General features: G+C 47.7%; 1 protein-coding gene across 1 annotated transcript in view; it reads right to left on the bottom strand.

The window, feature by feature from the left end:
* LOC122394688 (adenylate cyclase type 9-like) overlaps window positions 1-15,008 on the bottom strand; it is a 59,788-nt gene extending 44,780 nt beyond the window's left edge. Inside the window, exons 1-2 of the mRNA XM_043391721.1 lie at window positions 14,936-15,008; window positions 12,489-12,641 (exon numbers count right to left, since the gene is read on the bottom strand). The gene's annotated coding sequence lies outside the window, so the exon portion shown is untranslated. The remainder of the gene's footprint in view (window positions 1-12,488; window positions 12,642-14,935) is intronic.
* Between the last annotated feature and the right edge of the window lie 1,336 nt (window positions 15,009-16,344).

Below are 16,344 nucleotides of genomic sequence, written 5' to 3' on the forward strand. Positions count from 1 at the left end.
CCGGTGGACTCCGCTGTATACTGCCGGCGGCTTCTGCTCTGTCCCTGCCCTGATGACTCCGCTCCAATAGCCCGGCAGAGTCCGCACCACCCAGCCGGCGGACCCTGTTGTCCTGCCGACTCGGCGATGTCTCCGCCTTGGCAGCGACTCAGCAGTTCTGGCTCCGTACCTGCTAGTGATGCAAAACACATCACCAACCCTATTGATGTCAAGTAGAGGTCAGTGGTATTGATCATCAACAAGCACCAGGAATGGCGCACCAGTTCTGCCTCGTCATAAAATCTGTCCAGGCGAGTCTTATATGGATCAACAATCACATGCTTATGGGCGACATCGATCCATCCGTGTCGGATTGTGAGAACAGGACCGGGCGACCCCCTGACCTCGTGTTTGCATCTCTGACACCCGTCCGCGGGGTCCAAAATCAGCCTATCTGGCATAAGCTATGAACGACATCATGACTTGCGTCCTATTGTCAATTCAGAGGCTGGCACAGCTTCGCTACAGCTGAAGACGCTACTTGAAGCAAGGGCCATAAGCGTCCAAGGACAAAACGCCACTTCCCACGGGGCTATCTCCCAAAGGGATATATCACAGGGATAAGAAGCGGATATAAATGACAACAATCTGAGATAAAAACTGTCCCGGACTCAACAGCTCAAAGGCAGTTTGAAGCAGTGCTTTTTCAACTCGCTACACCACCGTCGTCCCTGCTAACCTACGTGATTGGACACCGCCGAGTCGGCTACAACGAGCTTCCAAAACCAGTCAGTCACTCATAAACCCGACAAAAATCCCTTCCCACCAGAGCCGGCCGGCCAAATGGACCACATATCGGCACTAATCTGGGCGCCGAACAATCTCACCACCCGAGACCGGCTGTGCCAACGCGATAGGTGAGCAGCTCGGCACCGACCGGCAAAATACTGCGAACATGGCGCGTTAGAACCACTGAAATCAAATAAAACTGCCGAGATAGAGTGAGCTAGTACTGCAGGCACAATCACAGGGTGTTAGCAGCCATGGGCCACCGCGCTTAATGGTACATATATAACCTTCAGAATCACATGTGCAACAAAACTCTAGCCTGCTAGCTTGGTCAGTCTTGTGTTACGTATTGACTAGTGGTGTCAATCGGTCACCGAAAATTTCGGTTACCGAAAAGATATGCTGACCGATTTGGTAATCGGTCGGTCAGGCCCCCCAAAAATCGGACACTTTCGGTCACCCTGCCAGTGAAACCATTTTCAATAAGAGAAAGTATTCCATTTTTGCCTAGTAAAAATGAAATTTATTGGGATGTTAATGATAGAGTTGCAAAATTTTCCCCAAATGCCAAATGCCACATTTTGGCAACTTCATTAGCCATCCCACCCAGCAGGCAGCAGCCACCCATCACCATTGTCCAACCACAACTACAAGCAGGCTGATTTTGACTCAGTTGGCCCCACAAGCTCACACAATTTTGAAACTCTATTCCACAGGGCATATTTTAAGGCACTTACTGCGTCCCATTTTGGGACGCAGCCCCCTTGCCTTGGGACGTAGCCCCTGCTAATTTGACCCACTGCGTCCCTGCCCTGTCCGGTTCCCCGACCTGTGCCCTGCTGTCTGCCCTGACCTGTACCCGGCCTTCCCTCTAAAATGTCCTGTGTCATGCCCTGCAGCCTGCCGTGCCCTACTTTCTGCCCTCCTCAGTGTCCCACTCTGTTCCTTGCCCTGTGCCCTTAGTCGTAGCCAGGGGGGTACGCTCCGGCTGTTTAGCATTACAAAAAATGGTGACAGACGTTTGTGGAGGATTGTCGACGAACTCTTGTTCCGCGAGCAGTACTTACACGCTAGCGGAAAATTCACCAATCAGCGCTCGGCAGTACTCGACGCTGATTGGTCCGACGCTCGTGACGAAATTGCGGGGGACCGCAGTTATTCTCTATGGACCCGAATAGGCTTTTGGATTTCGGAGGAGTTTCTTTAAAATTATATGCTGTTTGGAGCTGTTTTCGAGTTGAAATATATTTCTTATGACTGTTAGCTATATAATGACACCATAAAATCATGATTTTAATAAATATTACCGATGTAATATCGGCCGAAAAGACATGCTGTCATGGCACGGACTGCCGTGCGGGTGATGTGGGGCCCCTAGTGCCAGCGTATGGTAATAATGGGTTGACGAAGGGTTATTGGAGAAACTTAGAGCCCCATCAGCATTCAGTATAGGGTCATCAGAGGCCGGGAATGTCCATCAGGGGTCTGAGTAGGCCTGTCATAGGGGCATACATGACACATCATGGCCCATGGGTCAATGTAGATCCATTAGGGCCGTTGAAGGGCCATCATTGTTCAGCGTGGGCTCGCAATTACCTCTGATGGGCATATGCCGTGCCCCGATGGACTAACGCTGGCCCCTGATGAACCATCACCAGCCCCTGATAGGTCTACAAAGCCCCCTGCTGGGTCCAAATTGGTCACTGATATGCCCAAATGGGCCACTGAGAAACCCGTACAACATCCCCTGACTGCACCTGCTGGACCAATGCCGTCCCCTCATGGGCCCACCACAGCTCTTGAATGACCTTTTCAAGTCCCCTGAAGTGCCTTTATTGGCCTAAATGGCCCCTGATTGACTTATGTGCTCCCTATTGGTCCTATATGGCCTCCATGAGCCCTAAACGTCCCTAGACAGCCTTACATTATATTTCACTGGGCCCTGTTGGGTCAGCACCGGCCCCTGATAGGCTTGCACTGGACCCACCGGGCCTATACCGACCCATGAAGGGCCTATGTCGAGCCCTCATGGACCTCCGATGACCACACGCCGACATGTGTGGCCCCATCAGCAGTGGTCCGTCTATCCCATGTACTTACGGTCTTTTTGGCCGATGTGACACCGGTAGTATATAGAAATGTTATGATTAAATGTCGTTATTACACAGTCAAAAGTCACAGAAAGAATATCCAAGCTCAAAAATGGCCTCAAACCCAAAAAAACTGGTATAAATCCCCTTCAAAAGCCGTAAGTCTATTAAACGCCATAGGGGAATAGCTACAGTCCCCCGCAATTTCGTCACGAGCATCGGGCCAATCAGCGTCGAGTATTGCCGAACGCCGATTGGTCGATTTCCGCTAGCCTGTAAATGCTGCTTGCGGATATAGTTTTGAACAAGTGAGGGTCGCGGTTACTAATTATCGCTTGTCACCACTTTTTCGTCGGGAACGTTCTACCTGGTTTATATAGCCTTGGTCGTAGCAGTGCCCTCTGCTCAACTTGGGGACGCAGTAAAAATTTGTTAAAATATGCCCTGCTATTCCAGTCTAACTGTTAAAATTTCACCTGTAATCAAAGAAGTATTGCCTACAAAAATCATTATACAGTCATCAAAAATGCAAGGACAAAAATAACTTGAATTACTGAAATGTGTTTCTGAAGACTGGACAGTTAGCACTTAGCACTTAGCAGTGATCACATTTACATTTCACAGGTGTTCTACTATTCCACATTCTCCTTAAACATTGCAGGTACCAACCAAATGTTTGAAATATAGATGACAACAACACAAAAACATAGGAATCTTGACAAAAACTACAGATTCGGCCCATGTCCGATTTCTGGAATCTTCCACATTCCAAACACAACGAAGGATTTCGAAACAGATGCGCCATAACAGAGACTTTAAACCAGCTGATTAAGTTGCTGCAAAAAAAAGTTTTGGATTGTTACATGCTGCCTCGTGAATTATTTTATTGATGTAAATGATCAAGCACGATATTGAATTCTAATGAAATCAACATTGTGAGTGTAATTGACTACAAGAAAATTAATTTCCCTTCTATAATTCGACCAAAAGGGCATATAAACAAATATTACGTCATCATCATAATCTTTTCGTTAGGGAAGAGAGGATCTTAAAAGTCAATCCTTGGTTCTTCTATTACTTTTTGCGCCACTTTGGCGCCACTTCGCATTAATTTTGTCTGCATATTTTGTGTTCTTGTAAAGATAAGACAAACAAGAGATAAGACAAAGTGCCTGTTTAATGAATTTTCATTTCATTTTTGGGACAAAATTCATGCTCAGAGCTACCTAATACCTGCCTTTTCAGCTGGATTTTCAGTGTCAAATTATTTGTAGAGTATCTCAGACCACATCTCAAGACTCAAGGCAAGTTTCCAAGCAGTTTTGATGTGTTTTGTGGGGTTTTGATTCCGCCTTTTCTCCTAGGGAATGTTGTCATGAACATACCTATTACCAATCATTTGACTTACTAATTGATCGTGCTTTTTCAACATGAATGAGCATTCTTCCTTACATAGACCACAGTAGCTTCTTGACAATTCTAATTAACCAAATCTGTGAAAAGCTGAGGTCCATGTGTTGCTACCCTCAGCAATGTAACTTCTACCACAAAATGTATCTTGCAGTGGCTAAGAGTTGACTGAACTTGGACTGAAATGTCATTTCCCGTTATTTTCCATCAGAATTCACCAAATATTTTAATTTTGGGGTAGAGTAATAGCAAATAGAATTTCGGTCAAATTTCGGTCAAATTTTGGCTTGGGATGTTATCGGTCGGTATTCGGTCGGAAATTTTTCCCAAATTTTGGTTTCGGTCGGTATCGGTCAGACATTTTTTGGAAAATGACATCACTAGTATTGACGCTTTGTTTTGCTTCTGTCACTTGAGCATGGCTCCATTAGCAGTTTCTAAATAAATATAAATACAAGCTACCTCAAGCCGATGTCATTTCATCCCCAAAAGGGAAGAAGATAGTGACACTCGGTCCACGAACAAATGAAGAGGCTAGCCGCTAGGCCCACGACAACCTAAAGACACCCAGCCCACGTCAACAGAAGACACTCGGCCAACAACACACCAAGGAGGAGCGTGTCTGTCGGCCGTCGGCGGTGACTCAGAGTTGGCTGGCGTCACCACACCTGCCGACGGAAGTCTTGTCTACACATCAGCCCACACCCCCACCCACGTGCGAAGATAGACCGTCGCCGGTGGGACGGTGGACAGGGCGCTGGGACGAAGGACACGATCGGTAGGCGGTGGACGGTAAAGTGGTTGGAAGGGAATGGTGCAGAGGATGGAGGATGGATGTGGAGTGCAAGATGGGTGGAAGGGGGGCAGTGAGCGGATGTTAGTGGGCGGTGGGTGGAAGAGGCTGAGTCGGTGGACGGTGGGCGGTGGTGGGTGACATAGGCGGCGGAACGGGGGGGGGGGCATCGGGGCACCGTGCCCCCCTTTGATTTGGTATTTTAACATTAGCCCTATGGCGTTGCATGGAAAGAATGGGACCAAAAGTCGGCAGTGCCCCCCGCCCCCTTAAATTGAAGGTGTTCCGCCGCCACTGGTGGGTGATAAGTTGTGGACGAAAGGAGGTGGACGCCGGACGGTGGTAGGCGGTACCCCACGGACGGATGACAGCGAGCGGCGAACGGTGAGCGGCGGACAGTAGGCGGCATTACTGTGAAAGTCACCGGTACTTTACCAGTCCCGAAATACAGAAATGAGTAAACAGCGAACGGTGGGGACGTTGATATCGCCTGCAGTGAAGACAAACAAACCAATTTACCCTCTAGAGATTGGTTTGAAGAGCGCGACGCTACATTTTTAGTTTGAGCTGTGTTGGTTGCAATGCCCAGGGGCGCGGGAAATACTTTCAGACGGGAGGGGGGGGGGGGCACAAGTCACAACATCATAAAGATCGACCTAGGGGCGGGCACTCCCAAATCTAGTTTTCGCATCGGTTTTAGACTACTTATTTTTCATCTCTGGGCTTTTCCAACAAAAAAAGAAAACATTTGCAAAAAAGGTGCGGTATTCCGTCTCAAAGTTGTGGAAGACACCGCCCCCACGGCCCCAGAGTTGGAAGGGCAGGCAGCCCCCACTGCCCCACCCCCTCCCCGGTTACCGCGCCTATGGCAATGCCGTTGCATTCATGTTGAACTCATTAGGAACCCTAAATTGAAAATACCAGAAAGCGGATATAAGAGGCATGATCCGGGAAGAGAGGCAAAGAGGCCTCCACGCGATGGCGGCGGGTAGGTTGATAGACTTGATACACCGAAATTCAATTAGAAAATTCCCCCAAAGCAAGGCTTGACAGAATAATGCAGGAACCAGAGAGCATTAATTATATCTGGTTCATCCGACAAAAATCTGGTTCTAACATCAAAGCCATTGTTTACAGCAACATTTCAAGTTATGATATCCTCCCACTAAATCACCACCTATGCAAGATGTCACCAATCTGAGATTATGTCACAACTATCTGTTATGCAATTCATTAGCGACCAGACCCCTGTCAGATAAGCTGGTTGAAACAAACTACAATCGCGTCTGAGCCGGTCCCGGCCACGGTAGGGAGCGGCTTAGTCCGTCTGAGACTGCAGGGCCGGCGCCGCTCCCAAACATCCGGGCCACGAATCACAGACCGGATGACGGCAGGACCAGAGTAGAGTCGGGCCGCGGCGGGGAAGAGTCGGACCAGGGTAAAGTCGGACCGGACCAGAGTAGAGTCGGGCCGGAGTAGAGTAGAGTCGGGCCAGGCCAGAGTGGAGTCGGGCCGCGGCGGGGTAGAGACGGGCCGGACCACAGTAGAGTCGGACCGGACCAGATTAGAGTCGCAGAGAGGAGGACCAGAGTCGCAGAGGCGGACGGACGGCGGGAGAATAAACGAGGCGGTTACGGGGGACAGGGCAGCACGAACTGCAGGCGGGCAGGAGACGTGAGGATGAGAACTGAGAAGTTAGTTTCCAAGAGGATGAGGAGGATGGGTATTGAGAAGTGGAATAGAGAACAAGTCAGCTCGATGAATCACTGATAATATAGAGACAAGTTATAAAAGGATATATAGCAATTACGGGGCCACAGAGAGGGAATGTGCAAAGTAAAACAGACAGGACAGCCAGCACGAGGAAGGGTAAAGGGAGAACAGGCCGCACAACAAACATGAACAAAAAGAAACGTTACAAGACGAGGAATGAGAACAGATAGAGAAGACGAAATAAGAGCAGATATGAGATACGTGACGGCAAAATCGATAACTAAAAACAGCTACGAGAAGCACAAACAAAAGTAAGTTAACGTGCGCCAATGAGCGGTAGTAAGCCACCGCCGGGACCCGGCGCACCGTGGGGACTTAGGCCATCCTAGCACGCATTAAGTGGCAAGTTAAAGTATTTCGATTTCCACTTTTTTGTTATTCATTCCACGTAGAATTGTCCAGCGCATCCGAATCACACCTTAAATCGTCTGTAAAATGATTGTTTATGCCTCAAAAAACCTCTCAAAGTGTAGCTTCGTCCTGACCAGCGTCGTGCTACCTGCATACAGCGAAAAAGCACACTACAATAAAACGCCCTCTCACTCGTTTCCCTGAACAGCAGGTTATAGTTGCGACATGTTTTCATTATCTTTGACTTATGAGGAAGATGATGGTATGCACGAAAATTTCCAAAATTCATCCAAATGTATAATTTTTGACCGAAAAGCTTAAGATGTTAAAATACTTCTTGGTTCAGAGAGTTGACAAGCGAACTATTGCCTTACAAAGTTTGATACGCGGTGTTACGCGTGGAAATGTATATCAAAATGTTCTCCAATAATTTCTGCATCGGGGGCAGCTCTCATTTTTTGCCGAAATTTGCCTAAACCAGTCACTATGAGACGTCAAAGCAGACGGTGCCGCGTGGTTTCTTACGCCGCGCCGGGCCGCGCCGCGGCGGGTTACCCGACCGCAGCACACCGCCTGGGGGTTTCCGGTCAGTATAGGAGTTGGGAGGAGGGAGGAAAGGGGTGATACCATGTTGACATTATTTTTCTTTCGCCAAATGTTCTTTTTGAACAAAACAACAACACCCTTGCAACGCTGCGTCCATTTTATTGGCTATCGCCGCCAATGTTCACCTTATTGAACTTCAGAACAGAGCTTTGATATAGGTAAATCGAAAAATGCTGTAACTTTGTAAAGTGAGGTTGGAGGTTTTTGGGGTGCTAATCACGAATTTCAAGCTAGTTTTGATCAAGGATGATGTTTTCATGCTAGGCCGGGTCAGGTCAGGCCCGACCAGTAGGTGTCTTGCCGGCTATCCATAGAAGGTAGGCGTCGATTACCTTTGACGGCTTCGTATAGCATGTTCCGTTAGGCACCAAAACTACTTAAATCTTCAAATGGGTGTTAAGTTCGAAATAAGCTCCAAGCACCTATCTAGAAAAATCGTATAGCTTGAAAAAGTCAACTAAGGTCATCTAAGGTAAATGACCTTGATTTGACCTTAACGTGACCTTAAAATGCAAAGAACAAACAGCATTTCATGCCTTGGAGAGTTAACAACCACAGCAAGACTGAAAACGCGCCGATAATGTGCGCTGATAAGCGCCAAATCGATACCAGCCTGACATGGCCTGGTGAAACAGGTCACAGGTCAATTTTTTTAAAGGTCAAGGTCATGAAATTTTAAGTGTGTGAGTAACATTGATCGAATCGAATGTATAGAAAGTTTCGTCGTGATCCGCCACGTTTTGCTTGAGTTAGTATGCGAAAAGTCGAGGACAGAAGTCTGTGCGACCCCCTCCCCCTTTAAGTGCAAGGACTAACAAAGTGCAAAGGTTAAGCCCGAAATGCCTTTTGGTGATTGGGCTAGACATGAACAAATAAATATCTACTTCTAAAACGATTGTAGTTTCGTTCTACTTTTTTAACGCTTCCACGCCCACGATGCATTGCTAGCCGAAAACGCTTCAGTGCTAAGTCCGTGGGAGGGGGCGGGGGAGGGATGGGGTCAAGCAGGAGAGCCAACCATGTTGTCAGGGATCATACACCCTAAGCCTAACCATTTGAAGGTGAAATAAAATTAGTTAAGGTAGCGGAGGATGCGATATAAATAAATTCGTGCTAGGATCGATAAAAACCCCACAGTGCGGCGGGAGTCCTGTGCTCGCGTGCGGCGGTCTCAGTCGGCCACATTCCTCGGTCGTGTTCGGACAGTTTCCGGTCGGCATGGTGCTCAGATCGTCCTCATGACACCTATAGCGGTGGAACGCGCGCGGCACCGGCCCCCGGTGGGAGTCACGCGACAACAGCGTCCGCTGTGTACTCGCGATAACGGACAACGTGCCTCTCAGAGGTGCCGGAACAATGGCAGGGCAGCTGGAATGACGCACATAGCCAGAGAGTAGAGATATGGACACTTGTGATGGGGAAATACGCGGCTAGTTTCAGACAATGACTCGGTATGTTTGCCGGCAGCGTTCGTTCGCAATCTGTGTGCTTAGGTTGCAAAATTGCTGTACTTTGGACGCACTCGTAGAGTTCACAAGCCGTGCACTCATGATCAGCTCGCACTCAAGACCGCACCCATGCCCAATCAGGCCGTATTTAGGAAGTTTTAAAGATGCCCTTATGTTATACCTTGATCGGTTCACAATCTGGTTGCACTTAAAACGTCCTCATGTCGTACTTGCATTGCTTTCAGTCAACAAAGGGCTTCAATGCCACCCAACAGTTGCCCTATTCTCCAACTGTGCCCAACCCGTGCTCAACTAACACTGTATTCGTGCCTAAGCGGCGCTCCTAGTCACAGTACCACCGCACCAGCCTCGCTGTCTGCACGTGGCAGCCGATTGGGCGACCTTCACCTGACTGGGGGAGGGGAGGGGCAGGGGAGGGGTCGCACTGCGTCCTCTGGGGGTGTCGCGCGGGGAGGGGACGGTGCAGGGGAGGGGGCAGTATTATGCAGCTCACGGCCAGCCGACCGTTCAGCAAGTTAAGTTAGCTGGCCGCCGCAGCCCCCGGGGATCGGCAGACGGAGAGAGAGAAAGACCATGAGCCGCCCAGTGACACGGACTGACAGCATTGTCAAGACTGGGACCGGTGACACGAACTGATACCCATGACATGGAAGAAACAGAGGTGACATGGGGCTGACACCGGTGGCACGTGACTGCCAGTACTGACACAGGACTGATACGGGTGACACGGGACTGACAGTACTGACACAGGACTGATACGGGTGACACGGGACTGACAACATTGGCACGGGGATGACAACAGTGGCATGGGACTGACACCACTGGCATGGGAGGAGCAGAGGTGACAAGGGGGCTCACATCGGTGTCACGGGACTGACACAAGTGACACCATTGACTGGCACCATTTGCACCAAACTGGCACCATTGACACAGTACCTACTGACAACAGTGGCACCGCGCGGCAGCAGGATTGCAGTAACATTGGCCAAACCTCGGCGATGTGAAAAATCGAGCCAGTCACGCCAGGTGACTGCCACCGAAAGCCACGGCGTCACCAGGAATGCAAAATACCCGAATACTAAGCCAAACCACCATGGTAACCGCTTCCCAATTCCAGACAATGTATGCAAACTTAGTTTTGATCAACGGACTACAGCCACGACACGAACCATTATCAGGAAGACGAACACACCGATAGGATGCCGAAACTCCCCGCGAGTGATGTCACTACATGTGACGCCAAGTCACGGGCCGACAGGGGAACAATCCATTCAGCGTGCCCGCCGACAGCGCCGCATCGTCCGCTCCGAGGTAAGGCCAGGTAAAGAAAGAGCTTCCCGTCTCGTCCGGTAGGAGGGACGGGAAGCGCAGGACTGCGGAATGCGGAGTCGATAGATTTTCGGTGACTCCGGCTCTGACTTTCAAAATCAACTCCGACTCCAACTCCAACTCCGGATAGAACTATAGGCGGCGGAACGGGGGAGAGGGGAGCACCGGGGCACCGTGCCCCCTTTGATTATGGCATTTTAACACTAGCCCTATGGGCGTTGCATGGAAAGAATGGGACCAAAAGTCGGCAGTGCCCCCCTTCATTGAAGATGTTACGCCGCTACTGGACAGAACTGTGGGTTCCGAACGAATCCGTCTCCGACTCCGACTCTGCAGCCCTGGGGGAGGTGTTCAAGTGTCACCTGAGAGAGGTCGGACCCTTTCCAGCGTTCACCACACCGGTGGGTGAACCCCGGCGTTATGTAACGGGTGCAAAGGAGGAGAACGGATGGGCCTTTCCCGGGCAATCGGATGGTGCAATCCAATTGTCCGGACGATAGACTGACAAGGAGAACATTTCCAACGAAAACCAAAATATCTTAATAGAATGTTGTCCGAAGCAAGAATAAGAAATACGTAAGGGCAGCTCGCTGCAGAAAAAAAAAATGATATGACATGTAAAAAGACATGTTATCTTATTCTCAGTAAGCTAATTTGAAAATACTCTGGGGAAAGACACACGAACGAGAAACGCTAATGATGTTAAGCAAATGTTATTGTTCCTTCCTGCAGCTGTTCAAATCCAGCAGTGCAAGCGGTGCAGAATCCACACATTACGCAAATTAAAAATTAAACGCCGCATACCTGCATTCCCGGTAGCGAAATACATGAAACAAACTCTAAACGTTGCGTCCTGCGCCATATTCCCAGAGCCACAAATGCCATCAATAGCTGGCTGCCAGCCGCCCTAATTTCGGACAGACAAAGCGCTTTAAGCAGCTTGGCTGAGCCGCTCCAGCAGTGCCTGGCAACAAACCAGTTGCGCGGCGCGATCGAGCACCCCGGCCGGGAAAAGGAGTACGGCCCGGGCCGTCTCTGGCTCCGGGAATGTCCTGATATGCATACAGGTCAGACGCGGGCCGCGGCGCCGCCGCGCGGGCCTCCCAAGTGCCACCTGAGAGGCAGGCTGCCTCCTCAGATGAGCACGCTTCCGGGAGCTGAGCGTGACGGCGGCCCGGGAAAGTTCTGCAGTGGTCGATCGGTGAGCTACCGTGTGGTGTGTGATCGAGGTGGGTATTGAGAGGAAAATCGTTTAGCGGAACGAAAATGTGACTGAACGAAGCGAGATTTATTGAGATGATTATTTGTGAGTTGTTCCTCACACGGCATTAGTTGATCGGGTCATTCAGGATGCTTATTCCGTAGGTACAGTCCACAGCAGAAGTAATATGGGGTTTCAGTCATGGGTATGTTCTGCTTCTGAAGCTTAGGAACGATTAGCCAGACTACAATGAAACTTTGAATGTAGCTTATATGTATCGTCACCCTTGCAGCTGCAACTTTAGCTATTGACATCTTCTTTTCAATCACTTCGCATTAAACAATCGCCAGTCAAAGCCAACCGTTGAGTTTGGTAAAACCCTACATTACTTTAGCGGTGGGCTGTACCTAGCTTCCGTAAATTCGGCAGCTTGATTCGTGGTAGCATAGCGAATCTTAACGAGTTGTAACGAAGCGAAAGTTTGAAGGCCCGAGACTACCTACATAATCCCAAGCTCGCAGGAATTGCATACCCTCTATCAAGTATCAACGGTTAACAGCCCACGAATATTTGTTTAAATGATATTTTTGTCATGGGGCGTGATTGAAAGCGAACCAAAGAGGCAGCTACGTCCACTACAGGAAAATGTTGCAGAGAGCACTTAGCAAAGAGCCAACAGCGACCAGAAGAAACAGTACCTGTAAGTGGGGCCATCGATCCTCCAAAGGCAGTTGATTCAGGTTTGAGTCGCTCTTCATCCTCTGCCTGGAGTCGGCAGATTGCGATCACTGCTCTCTCTCACTCTCTCCAACGCCCAGATCTTCCCAGGCACTCAGCTTTTTTCACTCGGTCTGGAAAAAATCCGACCGAGCTAACAGATTGATCGACGGTCGATTAAATTACATTGATTGATTGATACTCTACTAGGACGGTCAGTGCACCGGCACACGCCGTGAAACAAACAACCGAGAAAATCAAATAGCTGTTGGAAGATCGGGCGGTAGATCGGTTGGTCGGTAGCAGTAGAACATTAAGCCACCGGCACCAAGGGCTAATTTAGGGGAGGCATTTCATGGAGGGAAAGTTCAACCGCTGAGCAAATCACGTTATCTAGGCAAACGTGCCTGACAGGGGTGCGGTGAAGTTTCCTCAAAGAAATACTGGGATGAGTACGACTGAGCCTAGACCACATTTGCTGCTAAACTCAGGTCACTAAAGCTTCTTCAGTGAAAGAAATCGCGGGTTTGAAGATGTCTGACTGTTAGTCTCCAGCCTGGATGAGCTACAAATGATGCCAAAAGGTCACCTAAGACCGGCTACAGGAGATCATATTTTGGCCGGTTGTGTGCCCTTACTAATAAACAAATAAATAAACAAAATGCGTCCCAGGCAACTGCAAAAAGCGGCGAAGTTTTCGTTTACAATCGCAAAACTGCAAAACACGCATAGTTTTCAATAAGTTTCGGATACTACACGGGTACAAGGGATTACATAGTCAACCTAATAAAGCTGCTGAGCAGATGTTTCAATAAAAATACTTGACCGTAAAAACTGTGACACAGTTCACTGGTTCGTTCGATGGTCGTAGTGTTATTGGGCGCTGTCGTCTCGCCAAATAAATGGAAGAGCGGTGTCGGACACGAATGAATAAGGCACATGTAACGACCGCATAGCGGCACGACATGATTTAACGGCGCCTATCATATGGGAAATCTGCGGCCGTGAGCGCTGACAGAGGGACCGCCGGAATCCGACGCCTATCTACGAGCGCGGTATATGGGGAACTTCTACGAGCGGGTGGCATTCCGGGCGGGGTGACGGGCGGCGCGCACGGTACATACCGCCGTGACGCCCACCGTCACTGCCCGGGGGAACTAAAGGAAGATGCTTCATGATAACTTTAATACAGGGGTGCAGCTCCAGATGGTATTCATATATTCCCACATATAATGATTTGGTTTCATCCATCAGCAACACATGGCTGAATTCTGTTGAATTATCTACTCTGATGGTGTGACAGCATGTTAGATACAGAAGGGAGTGGGATACAAAGTATCTTGTTTGCACCCTATTTTTTATAGTCTATATATTAAAAACACATTTTCTGTTTATAAATTGCAGAAAAGACAATGATATTACCACAAATGGACTGGTATTAGATTTCATAACAGTGCTGTAAGGTAAACTCAGATGCTACAGCTTTCATAGGATGGCATTTAATTACTATTTTTGTATTTTTATTTCACATGCTGATAAAATCAGAGCAGAGAATAGTGTGCTCAATTGCTGGATTTTGGAACATTCAAAGCTGAATTCCTTGAGCTAGTAAGCATAGGTAGGTAGTTTGTCACTGCTTTAATCCTAAGTTCAAAAGACAGACTTAATGCAAATGAATCTATCTGTGAGTTGTGTACACACATCAATTTAAGTGTATTTTTTATTTTTCAGATGTAAGGGTAATATGAATCTGCATAATTATAATTTGCAAGCAGCATATTCTCCACCAAATTTCACCAAAAGTGATAAGTCACCAGGAATGTTTAATAAAAATAGTAAAAACGTAACATAGTCAGCTATCATTGATATGAAATGTAGGTACCTACAGATAATTCTAACAAAAAAACTAGTGGAGCAGGGATTCAAGTTCAATATTTCTTATGCTTCTGCATGAACTTAAGTTGGGTCAGCTATCAAAAACAATTCAATGTTGAACCAATTTAAATGCAAAATGATAAAATGATCAGAAAACAATCAAGAATGCTATAAAGATCTTCATCTCAATCTTGGATTTTCTCAAACACAGGGCCATTGGGCATTGGCAAATCTTTATGTACCTATTCTATCAAAATTTTGATGCAGTGCTCTTCGAAGCATTTAATTCTTTTTGGTTGTTGCAAAGCAATTGACACCGATTGGTACCTGTGTATTGTGATATTTATTTTGAATGCGTCGAGTCATAAGTCATGCAAGTGAAGAAAATCACCATACCTTTGATAGATCATGGACATTGACATGAGATCATGAGATCATGATTCGTGAGATCAAGATGCGTAATGTAATGAAACGGCTGATGCCAATTGACAAACAACATGAAAATATGTTTTGTTGGGTAAGGCTATAAAAATTCAATTTCTATCAAATATACCTTAGACCTCCAGCTTCTCAAATCCACAGTGCATATAAATAATCTCAAATCATGCCACGCGCGCTACACATTCGAAAACCAAACAATCGGCATCACGTCACTGAGCTCTATTGTTGTAACAGCTGCGCAACAAATGCCGGCTTCAAATCCAACCTCGAGTTTGTTCTTAAAAGTAGTAAATTTGGGTAACAATACCCAAATGAGAAAGACGGAATAATGTTAAAAAAAGTTTATTTCATTTCTTTCTTTCAGTCTATTGATCTTTTTTTTACAAACAACTTGTTTAAAAAACAGTGAAAACGTAGAAATCGTTCTTCAAATGAAAATGAAACTGAAAAAGTGCTAACATAATAAATAAACTTCACATCCAAATTAGTGATAGATGAAACAATTTTACTATCCTACTCAACTCCACAGCTCCCAAATCTTCGATCCATAGATATAAAGACTAGATAGGGCACCCCCATGTCGGGAGCGACTCGCGAATACGTAGTAGCGGCCGCCATGTTGGTGAGGGCGAGAATCTGCGGCGCTGGGAGGAGACTATGGGAGGAGGGGGGTGTTTGGGACAGATTTTGTGGTATTTTTCGACCGAAAAGTGTTAATCTTTTTTACCTATGGCATTCTTTGGAATGAGTAGATTGTGAAACAAGGGCAGAAACATGTGTATTTATAGTAATGTAATTACATCAGCCCTAGACATATAGCCCTGAAGACGCTGATAAAGGATATGTGGCACCGAAGGTAGATGCAATTGGCATGCTAATTTAAGATAAAATTCGTTTCCCATTATGGCTACCATACTTTATATCTATGTATGCAGTATGCAATGGACAATGATCGACAATAAGTGCAATTTTAGCCCTCACCCGTTCGTAGTTTGTCAGCGTCTTACGAGTAGGGGAAGCCAGGGTGAACGGAGTGAACTCCAGCCGTTCGCCCCTCGACGGAGCAAGAACGGAAAAAAATAGGTATGCTGTCCGCGATGTGAGTAAACCAGTGATACCAAATTTCAGGGTACACTCGGGGGCAGATTGATGTTCCACCACTCCCCACCCATCGGGCTCCCATGGCTCAGCACTGGCTGCTGCCAGTGTTGCCTGCCCTCAGCACTGATCAGCACTGCCTGCCAGTGCCAGTGCTGCCAGTGCTGCCACTGGCAGCAGCCAGTGCTGAGCCATGGGAGCCCGATAGGTAGGGAGTGGTGGAACATCACTCTGCCCCCGAGTGTACTAGGTCAACGGGTGAACTCAGAGGTCAGGTCAAACACTGGAAATCGAACCAGTAAAGTCACTGGAGTTTGAGATCTTTCGCTATAAAATCGACCAAAACGCGTGAACTGTCGGCGAAATGGGTTACATCATTCCCAATCAACCTCATCTCGAAATCTAGCGAACCGGGTCACATAA

The sequence above is a fragment of the Amphibalanus amphitrite genome, unplaced genomic scaffold (assembly GCF_019059575.1).
Source record: "Amphibalanus amphitrite isolate SeventyFive unplaced genomic scaffold, NRLGWU_Aamphi_draft 000606F_arrow, whole genome shotgun sequence".
NCBI lineage: Eukaryota > Metazoa > Arthropoda > Thecostraca > Balanomorpha > Balanidae > Amphibalanus > Amphibalanus amphitrite.